Source organism: Phoxinus phoxinus (genome assembly GCF_949152265.1).
Source record: "Phoxinus phoxinus genome assembly, chromosome: 19".
Lineage (NCBI taxonomy): Eukaryota > Metazoa > Chordata > Actinopteri > Cypriniformes > Leuciscidae > Phoxinus > Phoxinus phoxinus.
In genome coordinates, this window is record NC_136894.1 from 26,407,191 (window position 1) to 26,424,691 (window position 17,501).

A 17,501-nucleotide genomic window follows, 5' to 3' on the forward strand; every position below is an offset into this window, starting at 1 on the left:
CAAGTTTTAAACCTGCTTTTAGCCTCTTAACATCCTTATTGTTTCATTACAAGTGCCCAGCCATGTTAGATGATAACTTCAGAGTGAAAACGAGTGAATCTGACTGCATTAAATGTGAAAGATATTAATAAAAATGATGTTATTTCAGCCAGCGCACATACCTGTATTTAGTTCCTGTTTTTGGTCGAAGTCCAAAGTAGTCGATTGTCGAGTTCACGCGCGTGATCATATGTAACTAAACCCATGCGCGTGAACTCGACAATCGACTACTTTGGACTTCGACCAAAAACAGGAACTAAATACAGGTATGTGCGCTGGCTGAATTAACATCATTTTTATTAATATCTTTCACATTTAATGCAGTCAGATTCACTCGTTTTCACTCTGAAGTTATCATCTAACATGGCTGGGCACTTGTAATGAAACAATAAGGATGTTAAGAGGCTAAAAGCAGGTTTAAAACTTGCCCCATTGAAGTCAATAGGGTGTAAATTTTAAAAAGAGGATAACACGGTGTAGGCAACACCGATTTTTGTCGTTGTTCTCTGTATTGACAGCACTCCAAATTTACAAAAAAATGAGCTCAATGTTAAAATTGACTGGAGTTCTCCTTTAAGTGTATCTGCATGTCCATGAATGAGTTTAGAGGCATTCACTGATCCAACATAATTAAATCACAAATCCCATTCCATGGTATTGTCAGAAAGGTGACAACCAGGAATGACGAGAGTGTCACACTTAGGTCCTGTATGGTGTAGTCTGACCACAGGGGTCTGTCCGATGCCTGATCGTACAGGCAGAACCTGATTTCACCAAGTGTTTCAACATGCTCCTGGATCAACATCTTTGTTGATCCTGAAACAACTTTCCAATAAACCAATCAGATTTGAGGGACAAGTTTACAGTTTGTCAAGTTTTGGCACACAACCAGCATTAGGTGCTTCTATCATTGTTATTCCCCCTTAATTTCCCTTTGATTTTAGGGATATGGTTAGGACTACATTTTCAGACAGGAATGTTGTTCCAGGATCAACAAAATATGTTGGAACGTGACTAACTCAGCAAAATCAGGACATGCCTACACAGAAGGGTTTTGGTTCAGGTGCATGCATGGTTTGTGTGGTCACCATATTTTAACATCCCCGCTATTGATTCAGTAAACAGCCCGAGGCTTCAGAATGAAGTCTTTCAGGTTTTTATCTTCTTGCCCCTCTCCTGTCCTCAGCTTTTTACAATAGCTCCCCTCCCCTGACACGCTTTCATTGTGTCTCTGTGGTATCGGTCTCTCGGCCGTCCGGGTCAAGCTTTTACGGGAAGAGATTTTCTACCATTAAGTTACAAACCTGTTTGTCTGCAGTGTTCTGTGCGAATGTACTAACCAGTAATTAACCTGTAGTGGTTCCTTCGCATGCATGTGTGAGAAACAGAAAGGAGGAGGTTCATGACAGTCAGTGTTGTTGTGTGTTTTTTGAATTCCGCTGTCGAAACATTTCGCCAACTTGCTTGTGCAAGCCCCAAAGGCTGTCATTACCTTTGGTGAATGCCAAAGGTTAGTTTTCTTAGTATATAACCGCATTATTTGTTTGATTCTGATTTAGCCAATTTATTCTTTTATTAAGCGCTTGATAATGTAGAATTAGGAAACCTTTAACTAAGGCACTTAAAGTCTTAATAATGTAGGCTATATGACAGATGTTTTGAACTGTTAGTTTATTGATTGAAAATGTTGAAAAGAGGGCTGACCTTAAAATGTAGAAATGTTGTCATTTACTAAACCTCATGTCTTTCCTGTATGACTTTTGTGGAACATATTTTGAACATCAATGGGGTCCAATGTTGGTATAAAGTTAAACCCCAGTCTTTCATGGACTGACTTTCAAAATTATGATAATCTGAAAATGTGTAATACACATAAAAACTGTTATAATTGTCAGAATAACCCGTACAAGTTAATTTCAGGTTGGCTCACTTAACTGAGGGGACAACATATTTTCTTTTAAAACCTTAGGCGGGTTTGTACGAGTATTGCATGCACTCCTTATGTCTTTGTTCAGTTTATGATATACCGCTGGCCAATTTGTTTGAACATGCATTAACATCCTGTCTCGTTCGGGAGTGTTGCTGAACGAGAGCTCCTCAGAATCAGAGAAACACGCATGTTCACTTTACAACAGTCTTTCAGTAAGCAGGTCGGACAGGACTGAAAAATCGGCAGCACACCTGTGTTGAAATTACCACGTTTGTTTGTGTGCATGTTTGATTTTAAAATCAGTTAGCCCCGCCCCTAGACACACACTATTGGTGGTTGGGTTGGTTGAGACTTTCAAATAAACAGCAATACTTACAGCTGGGATAAGAGAAAGTATAATGCTTGAATCTGATTGGTTTACAAAAATTCTATGGTGTGCAATTATTTGCAGGGAAACACACGGCTAAAGTAGATCCAGGCAGGCCTTGACTAGCCTGGCTCCGCCCTCCTACGTACTTCTGCTCAATTTTCATTTTCCTTCAGTGCTACGTCTGGGCTTGCGGTATATTCTTGGGTTTTCTCCGATCAATTTTTTACCGGTCCAATCAGCGAACAGAGGGAGTGGTTGAGAACGATGACGTTGAGGTCGTGCGTTAGTTTGAGTTGACATGCGTCACGAGACTCACGACCAAACGTTAGCGATTGGTTATGGCAGATCCAGAGTGGCTCTGGGCAGATCCAATAGTTTTAAACTTCAACAGAGTACCCGCCTTCAAGGAAGTTAACGCTTGTCAATGGAGAGAGGCCAGACTCTCTGTACAAATGAAATGTATGAGAGTCTGGTAGGACCAGGCTAGGTCTTGACCGCATTACTGTTCCATATCACTTCGCCAAATGAGTATCAGTTTATTATTGGAATTAGCAACGGAGGTTTTAGGATGAGATGCGTAAGAAATTAGTTCTACACACAAGCGTTTTAAGGACAAAAACCTGAAACATCTTGAAATACATAATCTGAACAATGTTTTGAGGTGTGGTAACTGTGGTATAAGCGGAATGATTGTGTAACGCAGTTAGATGTTATGGGAAGAAGGGGGCGCTCCTCACGGACGACTGCTGTTGGGCCTTTCACACAGGACGCGGTATGCGCGGCGCTGCGCTATAAAACCCATTCATTTCAATGGCTTGCGCCGCGCAAGGACGTTTTGTTTCTGCGTCGAGCAAAGCGCAAGCGCAGCGGTGCGCATCATTGGCGTGCTCACGCGCACGCCGCGGTCAAAGTTCAAAATAGTTAAACTTTTGCCGCTGCGCTCTGTGACGATTACCAGCGCGGCCAATAGAATCGGGGGATCCAAACAAGCACGGAAATCAAAATGGATGAAAGTAAATTATATTAAAAGACATCGTATGCACGGAAATCAAAATGGATGAACGGCTAGTACTGTGTGTGTCAGAATTTCCTGAGCTGTACAATACAAGTTTGAGGTCGTATAGGGACATCGTCAGGAAAGCTGTGTCATGGAGACATATCTCCATTCAAGTTGGCATGTCAGGTGTGTAAATCAGGTAGCTTGTTGTAGATATGCAATATGGGCGATCACCTGGTGATCTGTCTATACGGTATTATAACTTTCATACATAGGCTAGAACGTATGCACGGGCAGTATGTGTTAAAAGCCTTTTTTCCTCCTGAACTGTAAAGTGAATTATATTAAGACATCGTATGGTATGAACGATCGTCTCATAGTCAAGTCAAGTATATTTGTAAAGCGCTTTTCACAATACAGATTGTATCTAAAGAGCTGCTTAAAATAAAATAATACAACAAGGTTTGTTTCTAGTGGAATTTATTGATTGATAAAATTAAATACAGACAGATTTACATTAAAAAATTTACATTTACATTAAAAATAATTGTTTTAACTGTCAGGTAACTTGTAGGTAGGCAATGTGTGTAAACAGTTTTTTAATAGTTTTTTAATATGTGTCCCCCATGAATGAACTCTACACCAGTTAAATTACGTGGAGTAGAGGTATAGTTTTCAAATGTGTTATTAAAAAAGATGAAATCCTTTCTCAAATTAGAGGATGAGTGTAAAAAGAGATGGAAAAATATCAGGGACAGGTTTATAAAGGAGAGAAAGGCTATGAGGGAGAAGAGTGGTGCAGGGGCAGAACAGAAGACCACATGGAGGTATTTCTCCATAATGAGTTTTTTGGAGCCTCATGTGAAAGAGAGGGCCACTTCATCTAATATGACCCAATCCCTAGAAGAGAGATTTACCTGCTCCCAGGTTACCGCATCACCCCTGGCTCCTCAGTCATCACCACCTGGTACCTCACCACCTGGCACCCCACCACCTGGTGACCTAACTGAAACCTTGACCCTTTACCTGACTGGTGTATCTCCCAGTACCCTGTCTACCCCTGCAGTAATGGCTGTTGAGTCTTCTGAGACTCTGTCTGACCCTCCTGATGTGTCCTGGGGGCCACCATCTACCTCGGCACCTCATGCATCACATGTGCCTGCAGCACCCAGCACTCCACGGGCTACGCCAGCACCACAGGGATCGACGAGAAACAAAAAAAGGAAGGGGCAGAATGATGAATTCGAGAACCAGCTGATGAATGTTCTCAATCAGTCTGCAGATGAGGAGGAGCTTTTTCTGTTGAGTCTGGCACCACGTCTCAGAAACCTGTCACTTGAAAAAAGGAGTGAAGTTAAAATAGAGTTCCTCACTACTTTACGGGCTGACTTTTCCTGAGAGATAAATTCTCGATTATATATACTATAATATCTGAATCAAAACAAGAATCATAAAGTCAGCTCTTTTTTTAGAATAAAACATTTATTCAAACATTAAACCTGAAACTAAGAAACAAATCATATATATATATATGTTTCAGATTTAATGTTTGAATAAATGTTATATTCTAAAAGAGCTGACTTTATGATTCTTGTTTTAATTCAGATATTATATATAGAAAATGTGTTCCTTAATTTCATGTTTAATGTTTTGAATAAATGTCTTTTATTCTAAAAAAATAGCTGAGTTCCTGATTTTTGTTTTATTCAGATGTTATTTATATAAAATGTGTTCCTTAGTTTCAGATTTAATGTTTGAATAAATGTTATATTCTAAAAGAGCTGACTTTATGATTCTTGTTTTAATTCAGATATTATATATAGAAAATTTGTTCCTTAATTTCATGTTTAATGTTTTGAATAAATGTCTTTTATTCTAAAAAAATAGCTGAGTTCCTGATTTTTGTTTTATTCAGATGTTATTTATATAAAATGTGTTCCTTAGTTTCAGATTTAATGTTTTGAATAAATGTTATATTCTAAAAAAGAGCTGACTATGATTCTTGTTTTGATTCAGATATTGCAGTTTAAAAATAAGTGAGTGGCTCTTAAAAGAGCCTTTGTTTTATGTTGATGGGATGCAAAGACGACAGGTGAGCACATCAGCAGTCTAGGTTGTGTTGCCAGGGCACTTCACCAGCGGCAGAGGAAAAGTAGCTGTTGAAGGACTCTCGTACAGCTACGGCCTCTTGGGTGGAGTTGTTGGTGCCTACTCTCCTTCCACGTGTAAGTGCAGGGATGTGATGTTCATCTACTGGGACTTCCACTGTGGAGTTCCACCTCTGGAAGTTATGAAGGATCACTGTTGCTTTCACAATTGCATCCACATTTGCAGAGCTCACTCCAATCACCCGGTGGTAGATTCTCCATTGTGCAGCAAGAATCCCAAAGGCATTCTCAACTACTCTTCTGGCTCGTGAAAGGCGGTAGTTAAAGATCCTCTTTGGTTGGGAGAGGTTTCTTCCAGGATAGGGCCTCAGCACATTCCTCCTAGAGTTTAATGTTACAAAAGCTTTTTATTTCAGATAAATGCTGTTCTTTTTAACTTTCTATTCATCAAAGAATCCTGAAATAAAATTTAAATAACGGTTTTCAACAGTGATAATAATCATAAATGTTTCAACCATCAGTTTTGTGAATTAATATACCACTAATATATATATATATATATATATATATATATATATATATATATATATATATATAATCAATATAACTTACCTAAGGGGAAAGGCCTCATCACCCACAAAGACATGAGGCATGGGGCCCAGGTGATCAGCGCCTGGGAGAGGAGCATCTTCTGGGAGATGAAGCTTATCTTCCCGTAGTGCTTGTCCAAAAGCAGAGGCAGCAAGGGTCCCTCCGTCACTGTTCCGACCAAAAGCTCCAACATCCACTACCCTAAAAAGATACCTTGCATCCACAACCGCCAGAAGTACAATAGAATATGTACCCTTGTAGTTGAAGTACTGGGAGCCTGAATTATGTGGTGCCTGGATTACCACATGCTTCCCATCTATTGCACCCACACAGTTGGGGAAGTTCCACCTCTCCTTGAATCCAGTGGCGATCTCCTGCCAATCAGCAGTCTTCGGTACAGGCAGAAACTCATCAACCAGGCTATCCCAAATGGCCTTGGACACCTCTGGCACAATGCCTGCCACAGTGGAGATGCCCACTCGGTAACTAGAGGCAATGGTGGTGTAGGAGTCACCAGTTAGGTATCTAAAATTAATGACATTGTAATGTTCATTCAAATAACTATCAGTACAATTTAAAACAGCAAAAACCTTTAACCACCTCTAATTAAGAAACTGGTGTAATTATTTTTTATTTTAATATAAATCACCCACCTCAGACAAATTGCCAGACGTTCTGTTGGAGAAACTGGCTCTCTGTAGCTTGTGTGGATCCTTGAGATTCTAGGTCCAACTCTGCCGCCCAGCAAACAGTCGAACTGTTCCCTACTGAGGCGAAAGTACACCTGGAACCGGTCACTGTGGAAACGGAGCTCCTTTGCCAGCCTGAATTCACCAAGTTGTTCTCTGGACCTGAGGGTTTCATGCACCCACAGCCTCTTCTTCCTTGCTTCTCTTTTAATTCTTATCAGCAGGACTAGCGCTATCGCTCGCTTCTTACAACGGGACAGATACATGTTTGCTGCTGACCGAAAGGAGGAACAACAGACAATAGAGCTCCCGCTAAAAGTTTTTAAAACTCCGCCTACGCCATAGCGCAGCGCAGCGCAAATCACGTTGTATCTGAAGGGCAACGCTGAACCCAGCGGCAAGCGTCGCGCATACCGCGTCCTGTGTGAAAGGCCCATGTCACATATAATAAAACAAACAAAACACAAGTCCAGGCCTGTCCTCTCTCAGTCTTCACTGTCGTCGCTCCTCCTTTTATGCTTCCGCTCCTCCGTGAGAGACACGAGACTGGTGCGTCGCACAGGTTTCGTTCATCATTAATCATCACGCAACCGGCCTCACGCCGTTTTCTCACGGCTCTCTGCCTCCTCCTGCACACCCGAGGCGTAACGGCCACTCCGCGAATAAAAAGTCTGTTTAAATAGAGCTGTTCTGTTTGTAGCTCTAAAATCTGGAAGATAACTAGTATTTTACATCCACGAATTCCCTCAGGAATGTCTAATGGTTTTGTAGATTGGGGACTTTAGATTTATGACTAAAATAAGGTCTGTGGTTGAAATTACTTGGGGACTTTCTCATTTTGATTACATCATAAATTACCCTGAATCCTCAAATGCAATTTTTATTTAAATAGCTGTGTGCTTTAAAATCATTGCGGTTAAGGACTATATGGTTGTCTAATTCGTTAAGCATGTAAACCTTATGGTAGGTGTAGTTCTTATTTAACAACTTAATAGCTGCTTGCTTTTAATATTAAAAACAGACCTTATTTTACTAATAAATCCATGACTGCTCTTTTAAAACCCCTTTTGTGAGAACCCATGACCATTTCAGTTTCGCCTACATATGGATGTTATGACTGAGCAACTGTCAATTTACTGCTGATAGGAAGCTGACTCATTTTTTTATATTAGTCACATTTATGTTGTAAAGATCTCTTGATTGGGTAGAACAGCAGTTTTACTGGAAATAATGTATCCATGCTTTATTCCATAAAACGTATAGTAAGAAGCTTTATTAATAGTCTGATTACTAGCACACAAAAAAAAGAGTAGTTTTTCTTGAAAATCGAGTCAAAGTCAACTGATGGAACCACAAAAACAAATTTCTATACTCTTATGAGTACAAACAGTATGTCTTGGGTATTTGGTTTTAGGATTTGAAGTCCTCTATTGACTTGTTTAGAGTAGACGCAAAGTTGAATTATGCAAAAGAAAACGGTAACGCTTTAGATTACAGCCCGGAAAGTACTGTTTAAGTAGTGTGTACCTTTCTGTAATTATAGTGTACCTTATGTGTAAGTATAAGGGAACAACATGTAAAGTTGGAACAACCAGAATAATAAAAAATAAAAAAGTATACTGTAAGTAACTAAGGGGTCCTTATTCTACTATTATGATACAACAATAACATTTGGGACCAATTTAGCAAGAACATACACTGCATTTTGTAATAATGGTGTACCAATACTATAGGCTTTTTAAAAATTACAGGGTGCATCTATGCATTTATACAGTAATATTTTTAACAAAAGTGCACTGAAAACTAAAACAATTGCAACTTTTGCTGAAATATTGGTGAAAGATACTCTTGTTTAATGTAGTTGTGCTTGTTACCCTCTTGTTCCATGTTACAGGGTATGTACAATAAAAATACATACACACAATCTAATATCACTGACTCGGAAACCTTGATAGTAGAATAAGTACCCCTTAGTTCTATAATACTTACAGTATAAATATATTTTTAATTCTCCTGGTTGTTACCCCTGTATTCCCCAAACTTTACATATTGTTCCCTTATACTTGCATGCAAGTACTTCATAGGTACACTATAATTACAGAAAGTTACGCTGTAAATTCGTCTTAATTACGCAGTACTTTCCGGGCTGTAATCTAAATCTCAATAAACCAAGAAAACAATATAACAAAAAAGCAAAAGTCTTCTGGAACCACTCATATTTTATTTAAAAAATCAAGGAAAATGTCTTTTTTTCTACAGCTTTCACATTTTGCATCAGAATAAACATGGTGTATTCTCTGAATATGTTTTTTTTTTTTGATAATAATTTGAATGGCATACACACAATGTACATCCCTCAGAAACATCCAAGAGTTTAAGCTTGATGGATTAAGCCAAATAATCATCTCTCACAAAATATCTGTAAGCCTAGTGATTATGTGCCTCTTGTGTTGTAGTGCTCTGAAGCCACAATTCAAACAGTTATACTGTGTTGGAACTCAAGTGAGGAGGACACTCATCATGATATTGAAAGCTCTAAAAATAACATTGATTTTTAAAGAGCGACTATCATCCGCTTAAGCGCAGTTGATTTCCCGAACCAACATTTATCCCAAGAATCTCAAGTTTACCTATCAAAAGCCAGTTGGCATTGTTATCAATTGAAATCACCTCCCTTTATCCCTTTATGTGGTAGAAACCCCGACCACACCGCAGACAGCTATTGGAATGAATCTCACAAAAACCTCTCAAGGATAATGTAGGTCATATTTAATCCCAAGAATCAAAACTTTGTGTAATACTGTACAAAAGGACTCCTTTTGCCTTCAGAACTGCCTTTATTCTTCATGGCATAGGTTCAAGAAGGTGCTGGAAACATTCCTCTGAGATTTGGTACATTTGTCATCACACAGTTGCTGAAGATTTGTCGGCTGCAAATCATGCGAATCTTCCATAGCACCACATCCCAAAGCTGCTCTATTGGATTGAGATCTGGTGACTGGAGGCCATTTGAGTATAGTGAACTCAATGTCATGTTTAAGAAAACAGCTTGAGATGATTTGAACTTTGTGGCATGGTGCGTTATCGTGCTGGAAGTAGCCATCAGAAGATGATACACTGTGGTCTTGGATGGACATGGTCAGCATTCAGCAACAGTATTTATAGGCTGTGGCATTTTATGATGATCAATTGGTACTATGGGGCCCAAAAATGTGTTTCTAGAAGAAAATACCGTCATCGTCCACCTTAAGTAAGGCAGATCAATAATATTGTTGAACATACTAAATGTCCCCAACTAGCAAGCCAAAAGCCAAGGCAACCGTGACAGAATGGAGAACATATTTTTTGGTAGAAACCAGACTCAGTCGGGGGCCAGTTCTCCTCTGGCCAATGACGAACAGTGTATGATTATGATTCAGGCAGCATTACAGGTCAGAAGTCAGATTTGATCAGAACATTCAGAATATTTATCCAGTTCCATCTCACGCCGGTATGGAGACGAGTTTGTTGAGGATCAGTGCCGATGGCTGTCGTGTCGATGAGGCCTTCACAGGGCTGATGAGGCTGGCACTTCAGGGATGCGTTGTGGTCGTGTCCAGGCGCAGGTCCACCATCTGATCTGGATACTGCCCGGATCCGGCTGACTTCAGTAAACCTCGGAATAAACAGAAAGACTAACATTAGCGTAGATGCCATTCTTCTTATGATGTAACGAATACATCAGGTGTTATAGGAAGTGTCCCCGGTTCCGGCTGACCTAATCTATGCAGCCTAATAATCATTTAACTGATTTGATTAATAGAAATTTATAATGATCTATATGAATGCCAGGTAAAAGAGATGCGTTTTTAGTCTAGATTTAAACTGACAGGGTATGTCTGCTTCCCGGACAATGTTAGCAAGACTGTTCCAAAGTTTAGGTGCTAAATAGAAGGATCTACCGCCTGCAGTTGATTTTGATATTCTAGGTATTATCAACTGGCCAGAATTTTGAGATCGCAGTAGACGTGAAGGACTATAATGCGTTATAGTCCACTACCAGCTGGACTTACCCCTTAAGCGGCACCCCCCTTTTTTTTAATAGACATGAAAATGCACATTGCGAACTTAAATGGTTGTAATTCAAGAATGCTTTGGACTATAGATGTAAGATTGGCCTTGTTTTAAATAAGACATTTGGCAGATTTCCTAGAAGTGAAATAAATTAAGAAAGTTAAACAGAAAAAAAGTTATAAAAGTTTGAGTTTATAAAAATGTACAATGTTAAAAAAATTATTATTCATATTTTATATAAAATATATATTTTCAAAACCTGGTAGACTCTAAAAATGCAAAAATCAAAGCCAAAAATCTGAACAAGTTGTGTTTCAAATGTTAAGGTTTATATCTCAAAAAATAAGCTTTCAGTGAGATTTTGTTTGGGTGCAGTACCAAACTTTTTCACTAGTTGACATTACTGCCCATATAAGGGCGCCTCCATTTCCGTATGTTTGAGTGATCTGAACCATTATTTTTTACAATTTTCATACAATTTATGAAGTAGACATCCTATTCAGAAGTATAGAATGGTTTGGCAAAAGTTTGGCAGATTTTGAAATGAATTCAACCTCTAAGAAACACAAAAAGAACACGTATGTGCATTATAGCTCGCTGCCACATCACAAATGGTAAATCTATTATTTTTTTCTTTATATTTAAAAATATGTCAGACCTTTTTTTCTAAAAGAATTGAATGGATGCTATCTTTTGAACTCTTGGCATGAAAACAAACTGAGGTTTCTACCATTCTTTCATGATTTTTCATGTTCATCACTATTTCAAAATAAAGGTCTTAGGAGTATGAAAATATTATTGTTGCAAATTGATAAATTACGGCTCCTCTGTAATTTATTTTGAAAATCAGTCACCAAATATGTAAACTAGAGATTGTAAGCTTTCAAATTATATATAGTTTGTTGTGATTAGTTTAGGTTTTGTATAGGATATTACTGTTTTAAATATGTAATGGCTCTGGTCCACTATAAGGGGAGCTTAGTCATACTTTCTGGTTCTAGTGAGAACTGCATTTTGGACCAGCTGGACTTTGTTTTTTAAGCGTGCAGGGCAACCACCCAGTAGAGCATAACAATAATCTAGCCTAGAGGTCATAAACGCATGAACTAACTGTTCCGCATTTTTTTATTATTGAAAGCATTTAGATATATTTTTAAGAATGCGGTTTTACAGATTCTAGAAACGTGGCTTTCAAATGAAAGATTGGTATCAAAGAGCACGCCCAGGTTCCTAACTGACGACGAAGACTTTATGCAAATAAATTCTTGTTTTTTAGGTTGCCGTTTGAGGTATGCATTAGTTTGAGTATTGATGAATGTGACCATTTTCTGCTTTTAAGACTAATTTAATAAATCTCACTCTGATCTCAGACCTGAAGCTGTAATAGTAGATGCAGCCTAAAAGCTTAATTATGGAAAAGATGCTCTTTGAATAGTTCATAATAAGATGATTGGTGTGTTGTACAGGCGGCAGCAGGACGGGACATGCAGAGTGTAATTACTGAGGAATGCAACAGTAGAGCGAAGCAGCTCTTTTACAATTGCAAAAATCAAAATGAGATACCCTACAGCAGAGAGGTGGGGCTTATTTTTGGATATTTTCTACTGTTTACTCAAACAATTACATGTCGATGCAATGGGCACATCATGTGTGACGTGCATCGTGGAGTTTCCGGTAAAGACTACTGATTTATTTCAAAATGGAATGTGAATCTAAACGAGAAAATTGCACGCAGAAATGCTGTTTTATTTTGTTCTATTACTTAAGATATGTGTTTGTGCCTGGACAGGAAAGCACACGGCTCTTTTCTCAGAACTGAAAGCATACTCCCAATTATCGATCACTCCTTTACTCTTTAACCCATTAGCTCAGTAAACAAGACAGTGTGATTCACAGACTCCCTGTGGGCCTGTTGTGTTTTTTCCTTCCTTGCTCGTAGTACTTTAAGTGCTCTCTTTCAGTGGAAGCTATACTTTGGCTTTTACACTTGGGTTAAAGCTCCACATGCATCAACTATGCAAGAAGGTACTGAAGAAATGTATGCTTTTCTTTGGAAAGCATACATTTCTTCAATGATTGTGATTCATGGAATTATGAAAGTCTCTTGATCATGTGGTCAGCAGTAGATGAATTTGAATTGTGTCATAATTCCGGTAGATAGCGTCTGACAGCACACACTACAATGTGAAGGATTCTAAAGTAATAAATACTGTTTATGAAACAGCGCAATCATGATCATATAGCAACTGTAGAGTCATGTAAATGGCAGGTATAATCCAGTCATTTGAAAGGTAAATGCCGTCAACGGTTCCCAAGATCATTGCGCAATGTTACCTATAGCGGCAGCCGTAACTCACACCCTAATGACAGCACACTTGTTTTGTCTTTGCTGTATTTGAACTGGAATGTGTTTTGTACTGTAAGCCTCCAAACTGCATTGCAGGAAACTGACACTAGTAATTTTTCAGCTGAAACTGAACATCACCGCAGTCATATGACCCATTTGTAAGATGAATAATACTATAAGGAGGAGATGTTGGGGAGTAAATCATGAAGTGATGTTTATGCATTTGTCAGCCACAAAATAGATTTAATCAATGTTGAGCCAATGCAGAGGAGTTATACACTCACCGGCCACTTTATTAGGTACACCTTGTTAGAACTGGTTTGGACCGCCTTTTGCCTTCAGAACTGCCTTAATTCTTTCCATGCTTTCATGTTGTTAACGCCAAATTGACGCAGAAATTGAGACTCACCAGATCAGACGACGTTTTTCCAATCTTCTCTCTCTCGTCACGAGTCTGTGTTTTTGTAGCCTCAGCTTCCTGTTCTTAGCTGACAGGATTGGCACCCGGTGTGTCTTCTGCTGCTGTACTGCTTCAAGGTTCGATGTGACATTCAGAGAAGCGCTTCTGCAGACCTCGGTTAGTTGAGTTACTAGTTTATGCCCACAGAACTTCTGCTTATTTTCTCTGTAAACACTTGTGCATAAATACTGGAACTACACAGAGAGGAAACAGTGACCAAGTTAGGAGCTGTTTACATGACACCGTCTTCAACTAAAAACATTAATTCATTTATGTTGATTTATTAATTATGTTGGCTGTTAATTTACAAGACAACACCATTTTGGGGGCCTGAAAACGCAAACTTTCAAAAGTGCAACTTTTCGAAAACAATACCGCTATCTCGGTGTAAACTAACAAAACGCAAATTCGTCAAAATGGTGACGTCATGCACATGCGTATTAAGTGTTCAGTCTATAGGCGCAAAGTGATCGCAAATTTACATTACTTTCCTGATATAATCTGAATTCCATTTACCACACAAAAAAAAAATCTACTATACACTATACTCTTGGATATATATATTTTTTAAATCCCTGTGAAGTAGCATTTTTATTTTTTTCCCAAGGGGGTAATCCATCCGCCGGAAACTGAAGCCTCCCCGGGAGCCGCCATTGTAGCAGAACTTCACCTGCTGTTAGCATTCCATTGACTCCCATTCATTTTGGCGTCACTTTGACAGTGAATAACTTTACATCTGAGGCGTCTTAAGACTCCATTTGTCCATTATTTATTTCTAAAGAAACTCGACAATGTATAAAAGGCTCCATTACCTTGTACCTTACGTTATGACCCCGTAGAAGCCGTTTTTGTAAAAAAATAGGCTAACGATTGCGTCATAATCACCCGACTCTCTGTCGCACAGTAGAGAAATTACCGTATAGACAGGCGGAGAAGCTCACGAGCAATCGGGGGGACATGGGGGCATAAAGTCAAGAGAGAAGCCCACAGAGAGTGATAAGTTGCTTCTGCTGCTAGCTCATGGACAGCTAATGCTCACGCTCTCCGTCTCTGCGAGACTCGGAAGGGAATGATTCAGATTTCTCTCGGCACAGCTACTAGAAGACTGAAAACTGTCAGACACGTTGCTCACGTCACCAAGCTCAGTTTGAGCCTGCGCAGTACGCCTGGCGATCGGGAAGTGAGTGCTTCAAATGGGCTTCACTTTTCTCCGTTGAAATTTATGGGGTCGCTGTGTCCATCTTATATACTGTCTATGTTTTTTCCCCCAAAACTTAGTCTCTCACTTCCGCCAATAAGGATCAATGATTTTGATGACATCACTCTGCATTTCCGTTTCTCATCAGATTTTCTGTCCAATCAATTGCTCTCTAGAATCTAAGCGTCCCGCCCCCTACATTATAAATAGATGTTGAAGCTGCGGCTAAAATCTGTCACTTGTTCACATATTTATTATTTTCTACATGGTGAATGGCACATAGTGCACTATATAGGGGATAGGGAACGATTCAATGAAGTCTGGTTTTATGTTAGTGTCACGCAAACCGTCGCGGCGCGCACAGTCTGCTCCGGTCCAGAGACACAATAAGCACAGAGTGGGTCGGCGACCAGAAAACGTAACAGATCCTATTGAATTCTGCACAGAATGCTAGTTTAAAGCGATATGGACGAGAAACTGTTAGAGATTAGAAGAAAACTGCGGCTTTACCAAGCTTAACAGCTCTGGCCGACCTGTGATATAACTAAACGCTATTGGCATATATTTAAAAAAGTGGAGTTGTTCAATATGTCTCGCCTTGTCTTCCTGTTTCAGTGGAAATTACATCAACACATTGAATAACGCTGGCACATTTCAAGGCACTTCTGTGGGCCTTTAAAACTCACATTGTGTTTGGTGGCTTGTGTATATCAATCTGATGAGCAAAATAACTTCCTCCACTGGCAGCCCCGCTACCCACAATGCCGTTTCTCACACGCCTCGGTCTAACATCGCTGCCATTCACACAGCTCTGCAGGCACGCTGTGGTTTATTGGTGAGCAAGCAAAACACTTTGGTTTGGCACAGTTTTATCTTTTAGGTCACACCAATTAGTGCATCACCAGTAACAATGTTTTCCATACAGATGTAGATCACTGTGTGATCAAAGGTATGGAAAATAAGAGCCAGGAAAATCTCATATTGGTAAGTATGGTCTGACATTTAATAAGTCGAGATACAAAAGACTACACTGCCTACACACCTTTCGATTTGTTTGGTCATGGTTGAAAGGTTAAATCAATGTTTTATGAGGGACTAATGTTAGCCTCCATTAGAATGAGACAGCTTGAATTATTTTCAGAGCGAGTGGTCATAGATTGTGGTAGTGTCCATTATAGTTTGAAGCTTTCCATTAAGGATAAAGGTTATGCACTTAGCTCTCACTTATTTAACTGTTGAGGTTTGTTGTTGTCAGATGGATAAAATGTTTCTGTAACTATTCATGATATTTATTAATGGAGCACAAAAGCTAAGCTAATCTCATATGCTAAGTGGCTTTGTCATTCAGAAGCTTTACACTGTAATGGTAAAGTGTGCTGTAATGTATTTGTTCGTCTGTTTAGTGAATGAATGAATGGCACCCTAAAAAACCCAAAGAGGCTACAGCCCCCCCTGCAGGCTGCAATGGCCCCCTGCACTTGTTGACTTTTTATTTTTAGTGGTGCTTCATGGTAAATAAATACACCAGTCACGAATGAGAAGTCTAAAACGAGAATTTTTAAAGAGAAATGTTTATTGCCCAGCCGTATTTCTTTGAACGGCTAGAGGCGTCTACTCTCACCTAAGCTCACGCGTACGGCCGCTTCCTGAAATTTTCCATATGTCGGGGATCTGAGGTCACTCTTCTGCCGGAACTTGACTTGCGTAGGCTACGGCCGTCCCCGAAAGCCAGTGATTAGAGTTTAAACTGTTATAAATGTGGATATTTTTCTAACAAAAATGCATCGCTTCGCTTCAGAAGGCCTTAAGTAACCCCTGGAGCCATTTGAATTACCTATTTTTATGATGGATGCGCAGGCGCTTTTTGGAGCTTCAAAGACTCAGGCTCTAATCACTCCCATGATAAAGCTTGGAAAAGCCAGGGTATTTTTTTAAGTAGAACTCAGATTGTGTTTGGCTGAAAGAAGAAAGTCATATACAACTAGGATGGCTTGATAGTGAGTAATTTTTGGGAGAACTAACCATTTTAATAGGCAATTTTTTCATTTTAAGTTGAGACACTTTTCAGTTGTTTTATAGAATTATAGATTTGGGTGCGAGTATCTAAATATGAGAACAGTTTGGTGCCTCCTCGTCTTCCTATAATGAAAACAGACAGAAACATTGTTCGTCATAATGACGGTAATGGTTGTATTTTTTCCCTCGATCTGTCCTTCAGATGGAACGGCTCTGATATGAAGACTATCAGTGTTTATAAATTCCGGAGATATCACCTCCTCTCATTCTTGAGGCTAAATAAACTCAGTCTTTCATAGTTTTGCAAAGCAACCAGGGTCAATGTACAGTATATCTTGGAGTAACCACTAGTTGTCGTTTTTGTATTTCAAGTGTTGTGTTCAGGATGGCACAGTCAAACACAACAGAATGTCATCTGCTACATGAGTTGTATAAGAAGAATAAGATATACTGTAAATTACATTTTCAACAACAACTTGCTGGGCCTTATTTTTAATCCAAACCGCTCTTTTAGATTTAAATGGACTAAAAAAGTTTGTAAGAATATAAAATGTCTCATGCCTGGTAATTCTTTAAAAACTTTTTTTTACTTCTACTGGAATAAAAAAAAAAAAAAAAAAAATTAGCTGAATAACATTGGAGTGGTAATTTCCATAGTAATATAATATTTAAAGGCGTAGGTTTGTAATTATAAGTTTATTGG